The sequence below is a fragment of the Mus musculus genome, chromosome 6 (assembly GCF_000001635.26).
Source record: "Mus musculus strain C57BL/6J chromosome 6, GRCm38.p6 C57BL/6J".
Lineage (NCBI taxonomy): Eukaryota > Metazoa > Chordata > Mammalia > Rodentia > Muridae > Mus > Mus musculus.
In genome coordinates, this window is record NC_000072.6 from 114,631,586 (window position 1) to 114,651,480 (window position 19,895).

Genomic DNA, 19,895 nt, shown 5'->3' on the forward strand with positions numbered 1-19,895 from the left:
CATGCGCACAACCAAGAGCCCACATTTGAAAAAGAAAGCAGAGCCTTCCAGCTCAGTGAGGGGACTCCCACCTGGGATGTAGGCTTTGCAGGGACCCAGGCAGATGGGGTCGATCCTAGTTGAAGGCAATGCAGGGCTGCCCGGGGAATGTAAGGCCTCTATGGCAGCAGCAAGTCCCTCTGGCACCGAGGCTCTTCAACTTAGGCCTGTCCGCCTTCACTGCTGGGTAAGCTGAGAGGCGGCCATGCAGGCGCAGGGCCTGGGCAGGGCTCTTGCATTCCCTTTAGTGGAGGAAGAGCGGGCCTCCTTGGGTAGCCCTGGCTAGCCTTGCTCGGTGGAACATCTGCACAGCTGGGTCACAAGAGGGCGTGGCGCCAAAGTTCTCCAGGTTTGGAGCAGTGCAGGAAGGGCCTTGATCTTGGGGTGTGGAGAGCCTCCACGGAGGCAGGAATGCTGCGTCCTCCTGAGCCCCCTATCTGGCAAAAACAGTGTTAGGATGACCCTATCCTTTGGTGACAGAGCAAGACGAGGGCTCAGAGGAGCGGTGGGTCTTGCTTTCTGCCTGTGCCCGACGGAGACCGCTGCCCGGAGGCCTTCCCTGTCCCCTCTCTTGCCCCTCAGGCCCCAAAGGCCATGTCGGACGGCCCTTCGCCATCCTGGTTCTTCACAAATGTCCCAAGCTTCCCCTTGTACATCGGGGTGTTGAGTTAGCGCGGGTTTGGTGGGGTGGTAGGGGCGCTAGGAATAATCAGAAGCCTAATTGGGCTCAGCCCGCGCGAGAGTCCCTGCTCCATTAAGACCTTCTCCACTGGAGCTGCTCTCAGCCCAGCACTGCGACGACATGAGCCTCCAGGACAAAAAAGGAAGAGTCTACGTTTGGATATGGCCGCCCTCTTATCCCTTGTGCTGTTGCCCCTCTACTTCTGCCTTCCTCCTTATGTCAAGACCCCCGGGAACTGCCACCAAATCACACAGAGGCTCCCACATCCACACACTGATGTCTCCCCGAAATTTACAGGTACACAAGCACGTGCGCACGTGCACACGTGCACAAGCACACACACACACACACACACACACACACACACACACACACACACACACACACACCTCCTCAGGATCCTCTTGCTGGTCCTGGGAGGGTTGATGACATCTGGGCCTTAAATGTGTGCAGCCAGCTTGTGTCCTGAGATATCTCTCTCTCCCTCTCTCTCTCTCTCTCTCTTTTTCTCTCTCTCTCTCTCTCTGTCTCTCTCTCTTGCTGTCTCTCTCTCTGTCTCGCTCTCTCTCTTCTGCTCTCTCTCTCTCTCTCTCTCTCTCTCTCTCTCTCTTTCTCTCGGTCTCTCTCTCTCTCTTGCTCTCTCTCTCACTCTCATTCTCTCTTTTGCTCTCTCTCTCTCTCAATCTCTCTCTCTCTCTCTCTCTGAGTTTTGCTCAAGTGTTTTCCAGAGTCCAGTAAGTTCCCACTGGCCTGTCTGGCCAGAAGCCTTCTCCCTGAGTCTCATTCTGCCTCCTACCGGGTCAGAGCCAGAGGTTTCCAGAGGTTTCCCTGGCCCCCACCTTGGCTTCAAGGCCTTTGCTCCTGCAGCTAGCCACCTGTCTGTCTCTATGGGGCCCTTGTGCAGAGCCCTGTTCTTACTCTAGTCACCTGGGACGATGGCTTTTGGCAATTCTTGCTGGGACTGGAGATGGCAAAAGATAAGGGAAAGTGGGTCCACAAACCCTTGCTCCTCCTGGGACAATGGCTGTGCTCCCTGGAGCTGTGCTGAAGTCACCTCTGGCAAGACACACCTGGAAACTGAGCTCGACGGTGCATCCTAGCGGTGTGCATCCCTGTATTTCTCGGCCAGCCGGGACCAGAGAACTGGGTGCTGACAGGTTCCCTCTTGTTCCCAGAGGAGGAGGCTATGTGTAGTGCTGACCTCCCAGGACCGGGTACTTCTTCCTAGGCACAGTGTGGGCCGGCCATCAGTCCCATAGTAGGTCCTCAAAATTGATTCTCCACTCTCCACTCGATTTGACATGAATGTAGTCAGTCGCTGTGTGGCTCCAGGAAAGGGGGCACAGTGGACACTGTCTGGCACGGCCTCTCTCTCTCTCTCGCTCTCTCGCCAAGTCCCTCTTGGGAGCATCCTGGAGGAGTAGGACGTCCTCAGGCGGTGTGTGCCATGGATCCCATCCCGGGGAGGATGAGGAAGGTGACCCCCTTGTGAGGTGCAGGCCTCCTGGAGGCCTAGGACCATCCTGATTTCCCGCGGGAACCGGTCACGGGAGAAAGAAGACCCCCAGGAACGGTCGAGTCAGGGAACAAGAAAGGGCTCAACGTCTTCCAGAAGGTGCGCAGGACACTGCAGAGACCGTCGGTCCCGAAGACAGTCATGCTGGGGTCCTCTGGGGTCGCTAGCAGGACTGCAGCCCCTTCCTGAGAAGCCTGAGCCAGAGGCTGCAGCAGGCTGGAGTTACACCCCTCTCAGCTAGGTGCTAGGGACCCATTTTTCCAGGCGCCTGTGCGCATGCGCACAACCAAGAGCCCACCTTTGAAAAAGAAAGCAGAGCCTTCCAGCTCAGTGAGGGGACTCCCGCCTGGGATGTAGGCTTTGCAGGGACCCAGGCAGATGGGGTCGATCCAAGTTGAAGGCAATGCAGGGCTGCCCGGGGACTGTAAGGCCGCTATGGCAGCAGCAAGTCCCTCTGGCACCGAGGCTCTTCAACTTAGGCCTGTCCGCCTTCACTGCTGGGTAAGCTGAGAGGCGGCCATGCAGGCGCAGGGCCTGGGCAGGGCTCTTGCATTCCCTTTAGTGGAGGAAGAGCGGGCCTCCTTGGGTAGCCCTGGCTAGCCTTGCTCGGTGGACCATCTGCACAGCTGGGTCACAAGAGGGCGTGGCGCCAAGTTCTGCAGGTTTGGAGCAGTGCAGGAAGGGCCTTGATCTTGGGGTGTGGAGAGCCTCCACGGAGGCAGGAATGCTGCGTCCTCCTGAGCCCCCTATCTGGCAAAAACAGTGTTAGGATGACCCTATCCTTTGGTGACAGAGCAAGACGAGGGCTCAGAGGAGCGGTGGGTCTTGCTTTCTGCCTGTGCCCGACGGAGACCGCTGCCCGGAGGCCTTCCCTGTCCCCTCTCTTGCCCCTCAGGCCCCAAAGGCCATGTCGGAGGGCCCTTCGCCATCCTGGTTCTTCACAAATGTCCCAAGCTTCCCCTTGTACATCGGGGTGTTGAGTTAGCGCGGGTTTGGTGGGGTGGTAGGGGCGCTAGGAATAATCAGAAGCCTGAATTGGGCTCAGCCCGCGGCGAGAGTCCCTGCTCCATTAAGACCTTCTCCACTGGAGCTGCTGTTAGCCCAGCACTGCGACGACATGAGCCTCCAGGACAAAAAAGGAAGAGTCTACGTTTGGATATGGCCGCCCTCTTATCCCTTGTGCTGTTGCCCCTCTACTTCTGCATTCCTCCTTATGTCAAGACCCCTGGGAACTGCCACCAAATCACACAGAGGCTCCCACATCCACACACTGAAGTCTCCCCGAAATTGACAGGTACACAAGCACGTGCGCACGTGCACACGTGCACAAGCACACACACACACACACACACACACACACACACACACACACACACACACACACACCTCCTCAGGATCCTCTTGCTGGTCCTGGGAGGGTTGATGACATCTGGGCCTTAAATGTGTGCAGCCAGCTTGTGTCCTGAGATATCTCTCTCTCCCTCTCTCTCTCTCTCTCTTTTTCTCTCTCTCTCTCTCTGTCTCTCTCTCTTGCTGTCTCTCTCTCTGTCTCGCTCTCTCTCTTTTGCTCTCTCTCTCTCTCTCTCTTTCTCTCGGTCTCTCTCTCTCTCTTGCTCTCTCTCTCACTCTCATTCTCTCTTTTGCTCTCTCTCTCTCTCATCTCTCTCTCTCTCTCTCTCTGAGTTTTGCTCAAGTGTTTTCCAGAGTCCAGTAAGTTCCCACTGGCCTGTCTGGCCAGAAGCCTTCTCCCTGAGTCTCATTCTGCCTCCTACCGGGTCAGAGCCAGAGGTTTCCAGAGGTTTCCCTGGCCCCCACCTTGGCTTCAAGGCCTTTGCTCCTGCAGCTAGCCACCTGTCTGTCTCTATGGGGCCCTTGTGCAGAGCCCTGTTCTTACTCTAGTCACCTGGGACGATGGCTTTTGGCAATTCTTGCTGGGACTGGAGATGGCAAAAGATAAGGGAAAGTGGGTCCACAAACCCTTGCTCCTCCTGGGACAATGGCTGTGCTCCCTGGAGCTGTGCTGAAGTCACCTCTGGCAAGACACACCTGGAAACTGAGCTCGACGGTGCATCCTAGCGGTGTGCATCCCTGTATTTCTCGGCCAGCCGGGACCAGAGAACTGGGTGCTGACAGGTGCCCTCTTGTTCCCAGAGGAGGAGGCTATGTGTAGTGCTGACCTCCCAGGACCGGGTACTTCTTCCTAGGCACAGTGTGGGCCGGCCATCAGTCCCATAGTAGGTCCTCAAAATTGATTCTCCACTCTCCACTCGATTTGACATGAATGTAGTCAGTCGCTGTGTGGCTCCAGGAAAGGGGGCACAGTGGACACTGTCTGGCACGGCCTCTCTCTCTCTCTCGCTCTCTCGCCAAGTCCCTCTTGGGAGCATCCTGGAGGAGTAGGACGTCCTCAGGCGGTGTGTGCCATGGATCCCATCCCGGGGAGGATGAGGAAGGTGACCCCCTTGTGAGGTGCAGGCCTCCTGGAGGCCTAGGACCATCCTGATTTCCCGCGGGAACCGGTCACGGGAGAAAGAAGACCCCCAGGAACGGTCGAGTCAGGGAACAAGAAAGGGGCTCAACGTCTTCCAGAAGGTGCGCAGGACACTGCAGAGACCGTCGGTCCCGAAGACAGTCATGCTGGGGGTCCTCTGGGGTCGCTAGCAGGACTGCAGCCCCTTCCTGAGAAGCCTGAGCCAGAGGCTGCAGCAGGCTGGAGTTACACCCCTCTCAGCTAGGTGCTAGGGACCCATTTTTCCCAGGCGCCTGTGCGCATGAGCACGACCAAGAGCCCACATTTGAAAAAGAAAGCAGAGCCTTCCAGCTCAGCGAGGGGACTCCTGCCTGGGATGTAGGCTTTGCAGGGACCCAGGCAGATGGGGTCGATCCTAGTTGAAGGCAATGCAGGGCTGCCCGGGGACTGTAAGGCCGCTATGGCAGCAGCAAGTCCCTCTGGCACCGAGGCTCTTCAACTTAGGCCTGTCCGCCTTCACTGCTGGGTAAGCTGAGAGGCGGCCATGCAGGCGCAGGGCCTGGGCAGGGCTCTTGCCTTCCCTTTAGTGGAGGAAGAGCGGGCCTCCTTGGGTAGCCCTGGCTAGCCTTGCTCGGTGGACCCTCTGCACAGCTGGGTCACAAGAGGGCGTGGCGCCAAAGTTCTGCAGGTTTGGAGCAGTGCAGGAAGGGCCTTGATCTTGGGGTGTGGAGAGCCTCCACGGAGGCAGGAATGCTGCGTCCTCCTGAGCCCCCTATCTGGCAAAAACAGTGTTAGGATGACCCTATCCTTTGGTGACAGAGCAAGACGAGGGCTCAGAGGAGCGGTGGGTCTTGCTTTCTGCCTGTGCCCGACGGAGACCGCTGCCCGGAGGCCTTCCCTGTCCCCTCTCTTGCCCCTCAGGCTCCAAAGGCCATGTCGAACGGCCCTTCGCCATCCTGGTTCTTCACAAATGTCCCAAGCTTCCCCTTGTACATCGGGGTGTTGAGTTAGCGCGGGTTTGGTGGGGTGGTAGGGGCGCTAGGAATAATCAGAAGCCTGAATTGGGCTCAGCCCGCGCGAGAGTCCCTGCTCCATTAAGACCTTCTCCACTGGAGCTGCTCTCAGCCCAGCACTGCGACGACATGAGCCTCCAGGACAAAAAAGGAAGAGTCTACGTTTGGATATGGCTGCCCTCTTATCCCTTGTGCTGTTGCCCCTCTACTTCTGCATTCCTCCTTATGTCAAGACCCCTGGGAACTGCCACCAAATCACACAGAGGCTCCCACATCCACACACTGAGGTCTCCCCGAAATTTACAGGTACACAAGCACGTGTGCACGTGCACACGTGCACAAGCACACACACACACACACACACACACACACACACACACACACACACACACACCTCCTCTGGATCCTCTTGCTGGTCCTGGGTGGGTTGATGACATCTGGGCCTTAAATGTGTGCAGCCAGCTTGTGTACTGAGATATCTCTCTCTCTCTCTCTGTCTCTCTTGCACTCTCTCTCTCTCTCTTGCTCTCTCTCTCTCTCTCTCTCCCTCTCTCTCTCTCAATCTTTCTCTCTCTCTCTCTCTCTGAGTGTTCCTCAAGTGTTTTCCAGAGTCCAGTAGGTTCCCACTAGCCTGTCTTGCCAGAAGCCTTTTCCCTGAGTTTGATTCTACCTCCTGTTTGGTCAGAGCCAGAGGTTTCCCAGGCACCCACCTTGGCTTCAAGGCCTTAACTCCTGCAGCTAGCCACCTGTCTGTCTCTATGGGGTCCTTGGCCAGAACCCTGTTCTGACTCTATTCACCAAGTCAGCTGGCTTCTTGGAATTCTTGCTTGGATTTTAGATGGCAAAAGATAAGGGAAAGTGGGTCCACAAATTCTTGCTCCTCTTGGGACAGTTGCTTTGCTCCCTGGAGCTGTGCTGAAGTCACCTCTGGCAAGACAAACCTGCAACCTGAGCTCGATGGTGCATCCTAGCGGTGTGCATCCCTGTATTTCGTGGCCAGCCTGAACTAGAGAACTGGGTGCTGACAGGTGCCCTCTTGTTCCCAGAGGAGGAGGCTATGTGTAGTGCTGGCCTCCCAGGACAGGGCACTTCTTTCTAGGCATAGTGTGGGCCGGCCATCAGTCCCATAGTAGGTCATTCCTCAAAATTGATTCTCCACTCGGTTTGTCATGAGTGTTGTCAGTGTTTCTGTGATTCCCAAACAGATTGTCAGCAAGTTCCTCTGGCACATAAACTCTTAGACCTTGGCTTGTCTTCCTTCATTCCTTTAAATCATGAGTTATACCTGTTCCATTACACATCCTATCTTACACGCGTTCGTGCCACTGGCCAGGAAGAACGCAACAAACCTGAATTTTCTGCGCCAAAGCTTTATTGCTTACATCTTCAGGAGCCAGAGAGCAAGAGCAAGAGAGCAAGAGCTCTATTGCTTACATCTTTAGGAGCCAGAGCGCAAGAGAGCAAGAGAGCAAGAGAGCAAGAGAGCAAGAGTGCAAGAGTTTTATTGCTTACATCTTTAGGAGCCAGAGAGCAAGAGAGCAAGAGAGCAAGAGTGCAAGAGTTTTATTGCTTACATCTTTAGGAGCCAGAGAGCAAGAGAGCAAGAGAGAGAATGGCGAAACCCCATCCCTTTTAAGGAGAATTATCCTCTGCCTAGGACGTGTCACTCCCTGATTGGCTGCAGCCCATCGGCCGAGTTGTCGTCATGGGGAAGGCAGAGCACATGGGGTGGAAAACTACCCTTGGCACATGCGCAGATTATTTGTTTACCACTTAGAACACAGGATGTCAGCGCCATCTTGCAATGGCGAATGTGAGGGCGGCTCCCAACAATCCTAGACTGTGTTTTTCCTCCTATTTTTAATTGGGTTTTGAGTTCACTTAGTTTCCCTTGCTAGCCTTGACAGAGTGAACCCTCTCCTCTTACCTCATCTATGGATGAATGAAATTGCAAGTACCACTTTTTCTCGCTGTACATTTTTTGTGTAGGTGTATTTTGAGGTTATATCTCAAATTTGTGATGGATTTTGGATGGTTCATTTCCATTAACATTTAAGGTGGATGATTTCTTGCTTTGCATTCTCCTCTCTGATTCTCTCTCTGTGGACTGGAGCCCCAGATTTTGGTGCTTGACTACAGGAAGCTTCTATGTTTTGTTCAGTCGTAACTTTTCCAGTGGTGGCTTATAGGCAAATATGGAAGCTATAATATTCATTGCTGGTTGTCAAGTTGACTGTATCTGGAATTGTCTACAATCAAGTTTGGAAGTCTCATCTGTGATCCTCATGTTGAGGCTGACAGATAGCTTTTTCTCACCTGGATTTTGGCATGGAGATCTTGAGACACAGTGGCTATGACTCCCAGGAGACTAAGGCAAGGAGATTTCTCAGTACAAGTTCACTCTGTGACAAAACAAGTCCCAGACACAGGCTTGGTGGTACACATTTAATCTATGCCACACCTTCTACTGTAGACCCACATAAGGATATTAGAAGAAGGAAGATTTTCTCCTCTTTGGATTCCAAGCTTTACTTGCCAGCACATCTCTTAGAATCTACTAGCCTTTTGGGACTGAGCAACTCCTAGATCCTTAGACTTCCTATTCACACCTGAGCATTGTTGGGGCATTGGACTACAGACTTTAAGTCATCATAACAATTTCCCTTACTATATAGAGACTATCCAAAAATTCACTTACTCTAGAGAACCCTGACTAGTACAGAAGTACAGCCAGTCTTCAGCAGAGATCTAGTGTGTTTTTTTCTGCTCTCATCCTGTCTTAGGCATCTCTGTCACCCACTGAGGCTTGTTTACATCTTTCTTCATTCATTTTCTTCGTTCTTTATGTTTCTCAATGAAGCTCACGATATTCAAACCATTAACTCTGGATGTGTTTTTCTTCTTCTTTGTGGATTTGTCCCAACTATTCAAACCCACATTACTTTGGAGGATGTAGTAGACCTTGCTGGGTCCCAGTTCACTGCCACCCCCCTGCCTCTGGATCTAGGCTCAAACTAAATATGTATTTTATTCCCATAAGCAAATGCCTTGCTGTTTTTTGCTCTTGTTTGCTTTCTTCTTTTATCCACCCACTTATTTCTCGTCTATTTGTCTATCTATTTATATAGCTATCTTCTCATCGGTGTTCTATTCCTCTTCAAACATATGTCTGTCTCTAGGGCACTTTTTCAATCTGGTGGAATGTTTGTTCTGCATGCTCCAAGTCTCAGGTGCTGAGATTCCAGGTATGTGATATCACACTGGAATGCTCTGTGTTCTGATCCATTGACAGACAAACAACATCCCCCCTTTGTCAAGTTGATCCTGAACATAATATAAGTCCATTTGTAGAAAGGGTGTATTTAGTATATTCGTTGCATTGTAAAAGTCATAGGCTGTTCTGTGATCATTCTCTTGTTCTTGTTTTTGTTTTGTTTTGTTTCTTTTTGTGGTGCATGTCTTTTTTTCCCTACCACTGGGAATGACGAGACTGTTATATCTTCATGCTTCTGGACAATCTCTTTAATGCCTCCAATATCCGTTGACTTTCAGGAGTACATTGTCCCAATAAAATACCATTGAATTCAAATTAAAGTACACAATGTTTTTCCAAGTCGACCCCTTGACATTCTGAAGTTCTGAGTCATTTACATTGAAGACAATCATCTTGGGGTTCTCTGGAATCATTTGTAGGAGGGCAGTGCCTTCCTGAGAAGTCTCAGCTAATACAGTTCCTTACATTACACCTTTTACTGCTTGGTGCTTTGTTCCTTGTTTCCCCCAGGTAGATATGCACATGCCCAATCAAAAATATTCACTGTAATCACAAAGGACCAGCCTCAGGCTCAGCCTAGGATCTTGAACCTAGGCTCTAGGTCTTGCAGAGTCCCGTGCATAACCTCAGTGTAAGGATATCTAGTTCTACAGCTTTAGGCCAATGTAGCATTCCAAGTCCCCATCCTAAAAAGAATGATCACAGTGTCACTTCAATGTAGCCTACTCTGTGCATACCACTGAAAATATTGAGAAGAGTGTGTGGGGATAGATAAATTTTCATTTGTCCCAAGGTTAGCTTCTCCCATCAAAGAAGCCACCAGAGAACAGGCTGGCCAGGAGAGGGAACAGTCCATCCAGCACAGCATGGTCCAGCCCTCTTGTATTATACTAGCTCCCATTTGCCTTTTTTTTTCTGGTCTTGTGTGTTACTCCTTAAGCAGAGAAAACTTATCAGAAGCAGGAATTCACACCTTCCATCTTGCTCTCTGTGATGTTTGGGGCAAGATGATGACTTGGGTGCAAAATTGTTGATCAGCTGTGATTGGTAGCCAGTTGTGGTCCTGGAGACATTTACCCACCTGTAGTTCAGGGTGGTCTTCCATTCCAGTAGTTATTCCTTGTTCCCCAACTTCATGCCTTCTTCCTAACGCTCATTTTGTGGGGTTTTTTTTCTTATTTTTCAGAGTCTAAGATTATTTCCTGTCACTCTGACTCCAAAGTGTCTGTCTCTCTCTCTCTCTGTCTGTCTCTCTTTCTTTTTTCCAGGAACCACTTTCCATTTGTTTACTCTGCCCCCCCCCCCGTATAAGCTATAAGGCACACACACACACACACACACACACACACACACACACACACACACACCACCTTGTAATTTATCCATTAGAAATAGGAAACCCTTAATGTAAAAAAAAATCAATAAATAGTCCAAGATATTATGATGAATCCCTAGAGGCACTCCAAAGGCACTGTGTGCCAGGAAAGGTGTCCGTGGACTGCCATCTCAGCAATGGTGATGCGGTATCAGGATGCTTGCCTTGAGCTCTGATCATCCTGGACTATAGAACTAAATCAAGTCAAGTACACTCTTGTCGCTAAGGAAGTCACTCATGTGCAAGACTCCCCAGGCTAGAGCATTTCATTATGTTCATTATCCTGTCAAAAAAAAAAATGTTTTCCCAGTAGTAAGTTTTTTGTTCGTTTTATTTGTTTGTTTGTTTTGTTTGAGATAGTGTAGCCCTGGCTGTCCCAGAACTCACTACTCACAGATCCACCTACCTCTGCCTCCCAAATGCTGGATTTTTTGTTTTGTTTTGTTTTGTTTTGTTTTTCGAGACAGGGTTTCTCTGTATAACTCTGGCTGTCCTGGAACTCACTTTGTAGACCAGGCTGGCCTTGAACTCAGAAATCTGCCTGCCTCTGCCTCCTGAGGGCTGGGATTAAAATCTTGTGCCACCACGCCCAGCCCAAATGCTGGAATTTAAGACATATCCCACACCGTCTGGCCCATATTAGGTTCTTAAGAAGTGATTTTATAGTCACTGAAGTTGCTGGCTGCAGTAGCTTGGTGGATATTTTAGATTCTATTTGGTTTTCCAGAGTTATATTTGGTTGGGCAAGCTTTTAATCCCAGCACTGGGGCAAAGCAAAGGTAAGCAATCTCTGTTAGTTCGAGACTAGACTGATGTATATGTATACAGGTCCAGAACAGCCATGGCTATGTAGTGTAAATATGAGGAGGACATAACCTTTTTAAAAAATTAAAAATGCAAAAAATAAAAATAAACCTTGTTTCAACACCTGTACTCTAGTACTACCCTGGGAATTTGATAATAATTCCGTAGTACTGTAGAGTCACTCGCAGGAAAATGTAATCTTCCTTACAAGCCCCAAAAGGCTTACAGGTTAGCCTTAGTTTCGCCCCGTTATTGCGGTTGTGGGGACCCTTTTTGTCGTTGTTGTTGTAGTGCGCATGCGCGCCGCGCTTCCGCGTTTGTGTGGGCTGGGTTATTACGTCATTGGGCCGCGCGGCGCGGCTGGGGCTGTGGTTGCCGGAAGTTGAGCGGCGGTAAGTAAGCCGTGGTTGCGGAGCAGCTGCCGGGGCTGGCGGGGTTCACTTAGGAAAGCTGAAGCCAGTTTTGGGCTGGTCTGGAATATTCTTCACCTGTCTATACTCGGTCCCCTCGTACTCCGGCAGAGAGTGTTGCGATCTCCGGGTCGGGAGGCGCCTCTGGTTGCTCATTCTGTGAAGTGCTGCCTTTGGCGTGTGTGGACCGGCCACGGAGTAAGCTTGTGTCCCCGGACTGTGAAGGGACTTGATCTTGTTACTTATGAGGAGGACATAATTAAATCTTTTCTACTAGAGGTTCTGCATCCCCTTAAAGGACCCAGAGATTACAAATTAGTACTTTATAGGAAATCAGCCTGGTGAGGCAAATGCACTTGTCAGAAAGTTTCTGAGCCAGGCATGGTCGCGGAGAGAGGTGACCCCAGCCGCAGGGAACCTGAGCCAAGAGAACTGCTATTTAGAACCAGCCTAGGCAATCGGACACAAACCCTTTTGCAAACTGGAAAACGGGTGTGGGATGTAGTTAAGTCCCAGAGCGGTTCTTCAGCGTTCCAGGGTCCTGGGTTCAATTACCAGCACATGCCAAATTGAATTTGAGATGAGACCGAATCAACCTGCGTCTGCAATTTTATTTAATTCTTTAAAATTATTTGTAACTTTGAGTGCGTGTATGCGTGTGTGGTCTCATGCCTCCAGAGACAAGACATGGCGGACCCCAGCAGAAGTGGAGCTCCAGGCAAGCTGTGCCTGATATGGGTGCTGGAAACCCTACCCAGGTCTTTGTAAGCACTGAGTCGAGTCAGCTTTCCAGTATAAATTAATTTATTTTTTTAAGACTGAATGCCATGCACCCCATGCTGTCTTTGAACACTCAGTGAAGCAGAGGCCGGCCTTTGAGTTTTTATATTTCTACTTCCACCTCCTTGAGTCCTGGGATTACAGGTGTGTACCACTACGCCTGTTTTTCTGATGTGTTCCTGCATGCTGGGCATCATAATATCATGGACTATTTATTGATTTTTTTTTTTTTTTTACATCCAGGGTTTCCTATTTCTAATGGATAAATTACAAGACGGTGTGTGTGTGTGTGTGTGTGTGTGTGTGTGTGTGTGTGTGTGTGCCTTATAGCTTATACAGGGGGGAAACAGGGGTAAACAAATGGAAAGTGGTTCCTGGGGAAAAAAAAAGAGACTTTGGAGTCATATTGACAGCAAATACTCTATCATCACCTCAGAGCTTCACTCCCATATCAGGCATCCTATTTATAAATCCTGGTCACAAATGTGCTTTCCCTTTCAAACGTGCTAATTTGGTGGCTTTTTATGTTGGTTTGACTTTGTCTTTCTTTTTTTAAAACCCATGTAACTGGTAAACAGACCTGTCTGCCTTGTAGACTTGAGGGCTCTGCCTCGGGCTTTTCCTTTCCCATAGACTGTTTATTTGTTTATTTTTTATTTTATTTTATTTTATTTATTTTTTTTTTTTGGCCTTGGTTTGTGAAAGCTCATGACTTCCTGTTGCTTCCAGCTTGCCTCCACCCAGTTCTTACTCAAAAAAGTCATGTGAGGAGTTAAGGACTGTGGCTTGCAGTCACAGCCCATTGCCCAATTAGAGTCATACTTGCTTTTAGTTGCCCCATGTGTATCTTTGAAAACTGCTAGACTGCCTTCCTCTCTCCTCTGTAGCTAAATGCACTTAGTTCTTTATAGTCAGTTCTACTGTGATACAAGACTTTTATATTATTAAATCCTAACATACAAAGCAGTGTCTGGTATATATGTTTAACAAATATGCATAGATATACCAAGTAAATGGCATACTTGAATACCAAATAAAAGACACATGCGAATGCCTATTATGTACCAGGCTTTATTTGTAAGTTAAGTGTCAGTGAATTGTACACTTTAAATGAGGTGGTAGTGATTATCTTTTTTTTTTTTTTTTTTTTTGTTTTTGTTTTTCAAGACAGGGTTTTCTGTGTAGCCCTGGCTGTCCTAGAACTCACTCTGTAGACCAGGTTGGCCTCGAATTCAGAAATCCGCCTGCCTCTGCCTCCGGAGTGCTGGGATTAAAGGCGTGCACCACCACACCCGGCTGGTAGTGATTATCTTAATCTCAGCACTTGAGAGGCTGAGGCAGAGAAAGCAGAGAAAGAAGGATTAAGAGTTCCACATGCTAGGTGTGGTGGTGCACACCTTTAATCCCAGCACTCTGGTGGATCTCCGAGTTCAAGGCCAGCCTCATCTACAGAATAAATTACAGGGGTAGCCAGTGCTATTCAGAGAGACCTTGTCTTTAAAAACCAAGAGATCAATCTTCTGATAGGCATAATTGTACAATCGTTTCATCTCAGTACCTTAGGAACTGGAGACCATCCTGATCTTCACAGTGGGGCTTTGTCTAAACAAATAAAAAAGTTGAGGCCTGGAGCAATGTTTCAGTGGCTTACCCATGCCATGCAAACACAAGGATCAGCGACCCAGAATCCTCATAAGTACCAGGTGGGCTTGATGACCTGTCTGTAATTTCAGCCTTGGAGGGTAGAGGCTGGCTGTGCAGAGCAAGCTGGCTAGCTAGACTAATGATATGGAATATTGATGAGTCCTGGGTCTGATTGAGAGACTGCTTCAATGGAACAAGGTGGAATGTGATGGAGGATGACTCCCAACTTCAACCTGGGCCTCCACAAGAATGTGCACATATGTGCACCCCTGTGCACATGTGCCCTCCCATAATGCAAACACGCATATACATACATGGACAACACAACCACATGAAAATGGACAAGGAACAAAGCCATCTTCAGCTGCATGCCTTGGTCAAGGCCAGCTTGGGCTACATGAAGCCCAGTCTCCAGAAATGAATGAATTAGTGACAGAATACTTCTAAGGAGTGGGAGGTGCTTCAAGTCCTGGGTGGTTGTATAAAATTCCAGGTAACAGGATGGAGAGCAACCAGGAGCCATTTGGTTTCTGTTTGGATTTGAGGATACTATTTGAGAATGTGTTGAACAAGAATAAACTCTGAGGACATAGTATTTGAGCCAAACCCAAACAATGAAAGCTATCTTCACCCCAGCTTTGTCCCCCAGTTTTCTTACACTGCTTACAGTTGTCTTGCATAGAGCTCTGCCCTCATCTGCCTGGAACATCTGTCTTCAGATTTATGTGGCCAACTTCTGTGTGATTTTTGGAACCTTTTAAAGAGTAGAGGATAGGACTTTATTACAAAACCACAGGATCAAGGTTCATTTTCTGAAGGCCAATATAGTGGCACATACCTTTAGTCCCAGCATTCTGGCAGAGGCAAGTAGATCTCTAAGTTCAAGGCCAGTTTGGTCTACAGAGTTACAGGACAGCCTGAGTTACACAGAGAAATGCTTTTGTGGGCAGGGAATTCAGGGGAATCCTTTTCTGTCCTTAGCGTGTCTCTCTCTCTCTCTCTCTCTCTCTCTCTCTCTCTCTCTCTCTCTCTCTCTCTCTCTCTCTCTCTCTCTCTCTCCCTCTCTCCCTCTCTCATTATATCTAAGTACACTATGATATAACTGTCTTCAGACGCACCAGAAGAGGGCATCAGATCTCATTATGGATGGTTGTGAGCCACCATGTGGTTGCTGGGATTTGAACTCAGAACCTTCAGAACAGTCAGTGCTCTTAACTGCTGAGCCATCTCTCCAGCCTGCCAGTATCGCATTAAAGAAAATAAGCATGGATCTGCTTAGTGCCTTACAGGGCCCCAACATCTGGGAATGCAAAGATGAGGGATGTATGTATCCTTTCCCTCCAGGAGCTGACTTGTGACAATCTGGCAAGAAACTTGCAGAGATTTGAGGGAGGAGGACTTTGGTTGCAGGCAAATCAGGCTGGGGATACACAGCCACGCTGGCACTTTATCCTGGATCTAGCAGGTATGTCCAGTGTGTGCAACCCACCACAAAACTGCAGATTTATTTAAAACATTAGATTACACAGACAGCATGAACTTTATAGGTGACCGCACACTGTTCTGGTGTCAAAAGTGTGGACCCACTTGGAACAGTGCCCAGGGTACTCCGGATAAAGAGGGTTTGCAGGTGATAAGAACGAGGCCCTGGGTGACACTGCACGGCCTGAAGGGAAGCAGAGCCATGGTAGGGTTGCAGGCTAAAAGGTGTCTGAGAAGCAGGAGCCACATTATGCATGCCCCGTAGGCAGTGCCATTTTAAGCACAGAGGCTGCATGCCACTCTTCTAAAAGTTACTTCCTGGGCTTCAGGGTCCTCTATAGAATATGGAGGAGAGGTCTGGTGCACATCATACATGAAGCCCTGAGTTCCATCTTTATAGCAGATTTGGGTAAATTAATAAAAGAATGTACTGTGTCTACAAGAAGGCTCAGTGGTGAGAGGTGCTTGCTGCCAAGTCTAATGACCTGAGTTTGACCCACAGGACCCACATGGAAGATGAGAACATGCCTTCTGATCCCCACATGCATACTCTGGCATGCTCTTCCTACAGGATTAAAATGTGATAAAAAATATAGAGTGTATAGAAAAATTGTGTGTTTTTTTTAATGTTGACATTTCCCAGTTGGACTTGGTGTATGCCTCTCCTCAGAAGGCTGAGGCCTGAGGATTGCTCATTCCAGACCAACCTGGTCCCTGTAAGAAGACCTTGTCTCAGAAAGCAAATAAGGTAGAACGCTATTTTTTTTCTAGTTTCTATCATAGTTCTTTTTTCTTGTTTGGTTGGTTTGCTTTTTCAAGGCAGGGTTTCTCTGTGTAGCCCTGGCTGTCCTGGAACTCACTCTGTAGATCAGGCTGGCCTTGAACTCAGAAATCCGCCTGCCTCTGCCTCCCAAGTGCTGGAATTGCTGGAATTAAAGGCATGCGCCACCACTGCCCGGCACTATCATAGTCCTTTCTTCTGCACCATGTATGTGTGTGTGTGTGTCTGTGTGTGTCTGTGTGTGTCTGTGTGTGTGTGTGTGTATAATAGTGACAGTGTAAAACCCCAATTGAAACTGGAGCTTCAGAAAAACACACTTTTTTTTTTTTTTTTTAGAGACAGGGTTTTTCTGTGTAGCCCTGGCAATTCTAGAACTCACTTTGTAGACCAGGCTATCTGCCTGCCTTCCAAGTGCTGGGATTAAAGGCGTGTGCCACCACCGCCCGGCCAGAACAACCACTCTTAAGTGAACCTCGTTCACTAAGAAGTATAGAGTTTGAGACTGACCAACTGCTTAAGTGGCTGCTTTAACTTGGTTTTAGTTGTGAGTCAACTAAAATAAAGCAAATATATAAAGCAAATAAAAAGGCCAATTATTGGATGTGTTTTAAGATTAGGGCCAAGGATGCCAGAGGCAAAGCTACATCACCAGGCTCTGTCCCTAGTATGACCAAAGGGTGAGAGGAAGATGAGGTAAACATTGCCCACTTAGCCTTGCCTGTATGGACTGCTGGCTGGGAAGTTTGGAGACCTTTACAATGTCATTGTGGGGTAGGGTGCAGCGTAGTGCTCAGGGGAAAAACCTGCTGGAGTCACTTCTGTCCTTCCTAACTCCTGGGGAATCAAGCAAAGGTGGTCAGGCTTGCGGGCAAGCACTTTTACCTGCTGAATCATGGACTTTTACTTTGAAAGCGCTGGAGTAGGAAGTGGAGAGCTGAGGAAGTTTGAGCAAGGAGGGTGTATGCTGTCATCTCTAAGTCACTGCACAAGGCAGGTCAACCTGAGGACTTGTCAGGATTCTGTGGCAGTAATCCAGGTGACAGAGGACAACAGCTGGTCAGAATCACTGGCTACCAGAGAAGGCAGTAGATTTTTGAGAAAGGAGGTAGGTTTTGCTGGCCTGGCTCAGAAGAGGAAGACGACAAGACTCATGTTGGGGGCTAAGTTTTTTGCTTAAGGGCTCTGGTTATATCTGCCTTCTCTGAGGTTAGACTTAGAGTCAGTTGGCCTCGTTTTCCATCTTTACCCAGGGAAGTGAAACCCACTGATGCCTTCCTCTTCCTCGTCCTGATTTCCCCTCCCTCTCCCAGAGTCTGAAGGCTCACTGTGTAGTCCTGGGTGAGATGAGACAGAACCCCAGAATTCCAGGTGTTCCCACCTTCTTTACTTAGGCCCTGCCCTTTGAACTGGCATGTGTTCATTAGGTTGGGGCATATGTGGAAAGGAAGTCTCTTTCAGGGGATCCAGCCATGTGGGGAAGGGGCGCACATGCCTTGGCGTTTCCTAAAGGCCCACCAGTGACCTAGTAGACACATGATGTTCTTCCTACAATCGCACTCTGTGTCTCCAGCAAAGTCTGGATGACCTACATGGCTATGGGATGCTCTTGACCATTTCCTGAGTCCTCCCCCACAGTCCTCAGCCGCCCTCCCTGCCTCTTGCTTCACCATGTTACACCCATCAGCCAAGACTCTTCTTTCTCTGTTGCTTCTCACCCACTCTTTTTAAGCCTTGTCCATCACTTTGCACTTAATTTCTAATCTGGGGAAAGATAGTATGTTAGCAGGGGCTTGGTGGCTAATGCTCATTTGTAAGACCACCACTAGAGACAGGCAGAAGGATTATGACAGTTGGGGGTCAGGCTAGGCTACATACCGAGTATTTGTTTGAAAAGGAGGATGGACAGGAGGAAGAGGGACTCAGGAAAGCCAGGAAGAAATCATGGACTATGAGGCTGATTCCTCTGTGAAATCCTGTCTTAGGCTTTTATTGCTGTGAAGAGATACCATGGCTGACCAAGGCAACTCTTATAAAGGAAAACGTTTAATTGGGGCTGGCTTACAGTTCCAGAGGCTTAATCCATTGTTGTCATGGTGGGAAGCATGGCAGCGTGTAGGGAGACAGAGTGTTGGAGAAGAAGCTGAGAGTTTTACATCTCCATCCACGGGCAGCAGGAAGAGACAGTGAGCCTCTAGGACTCTTCTGAGACCTCAAAGCCCACCCCTAGTGATTCACTTCATCCAACAAAGCTATACTTCCTAACCTATCGGGGCCATTTCTATTCAGGCCACCACAGATCCAGTCTTCTTTCCCTGAGACCTGACTGCATTGTCTGTCCATTTTCTTTGGTCTTTCACTATCCAGTCCCCCCTCAGTAGCCTCGGTTTCTCTCTTCTGGTGGAAAAAGAAGCACAGCCTCTAGCCATTGCCTACCCTTCCAGCCACGGTGTTGGTGAGAGCAGTGTGGAGCGCTCTGCTTCCTCCCACCTTCACTGGTTGCCATGCTTTCTGTACCCAGCACCCACCACACTGCATCCCCAAGCAGCTGACAGCATTCTGCCAGAGGTCCCCAGTTTTCCTGCTTCATCTCCAGACTTCTTAACATTACCTGGTATATATGCATTGCTGGTGTATGTTCATTGCTGGCGTTATCCTGTGCTTACCAGCCTGACCATTTTCCTCTTGATTACATCCATGGCCTCTCTCCCTTCTACTCTGAGTACTAGTTTTCTTCAAGGCTGTACCCACAATTCTTTGACCTTCTCACATACAACTTTATGCTAACAGACCTGTGACCCCTGTTGTGTGTCTTGGGGACCCTCCTGCAATGCCACCCTGGATCTCTGAGTCAAGATGGAAGCTTGTTACTGTTCCTGTAAACCTGCTGTTCTTTCTGCATCCTTTAATTTGCCATCATCTTTTTCCTCAGTCCTTGACGTAGATTCTCACGTCTCTCTTGGGTGTTCCCTCCCTTGCAGAGTCTCCTTCCTGAGTGACTCTTGACGAGTTGTACCTGCTGTCCTCCTCACTGCCTTCCCTCCTTGCCTTGTCCGCATGCATCCCCACCCTGCCTCCTGCTGCTTGGCCCACCTTAGCAGTCTAGCCTTGCCACTGTACACTCCCTTTCTGGAGTACAGAGCCCTGCTGGAATGGAAGTCCCTTTCCTATCAGGCCCTGCAGCGTGCATATAGCTCTGCCTACTCCGGTGACCAAAGGTTTTAGCTGCTCTGTCCTCACGCCTCTCCTTCATCCTGGCCAGGCTCATTCCTGTTCGCCTGAACATACCCTGCTGGCCATTCATTCCTAGACCTTGTCATCAGCACTGTGAGTGGTTCGGGACTCAGGCAGATGCTCGGTAAGCAGTGGTGGGAACATGGAAATCAGCACAGTTCTTTTTGAACTTTGCTTCCAGGAAAGACAGATATTCATCATGTATAAAATGATGGCCATGGTAGTATGCTGGCCCTCCCCTGGAATTCCAGTGCTCACAAGGCCAAGGTGGGAGGAAGTTGAAGCCTGCCTAAGCTATATAGTGAGACTGTCTCAAAAAATAATATTCATAAATTACTGACTGTACGGTGAAGATGAGGTGCAGAAGTGCTTTTGGAAGGTGCAGTGTCTGTAG

The 19,895-nt window shown here is 49.2% G+C and overlaps 1 protein-coding gene across 3 annotated transcripts in view; it reads left to right on the forward strand.

Moving 5' to 3' along the window:
* Window positions 1–11,541: 11,541 nt before the first annotated feature.
* The window catches only part of Atg7 (autophagy related 7), a gene marked incomplete at its 5' end in the record, with an annotated part of 217,478 nt that continues 209,124 nt past the window's right edge, over window positions 11,542–19,895 (forward strand). For 2 of the 3 annotated variants that reach the window (NR_166516.1, NM_028835.5), the window contains one exon: window positions 11,542–11,565. Of the gene's footprint in view, window positions 11,566–15,351; window positions 15,473–19,895 lie in introns of all 3 variants that reach the window. The other variant, NM_001253718.2, reaches the window with a different exon arrangement.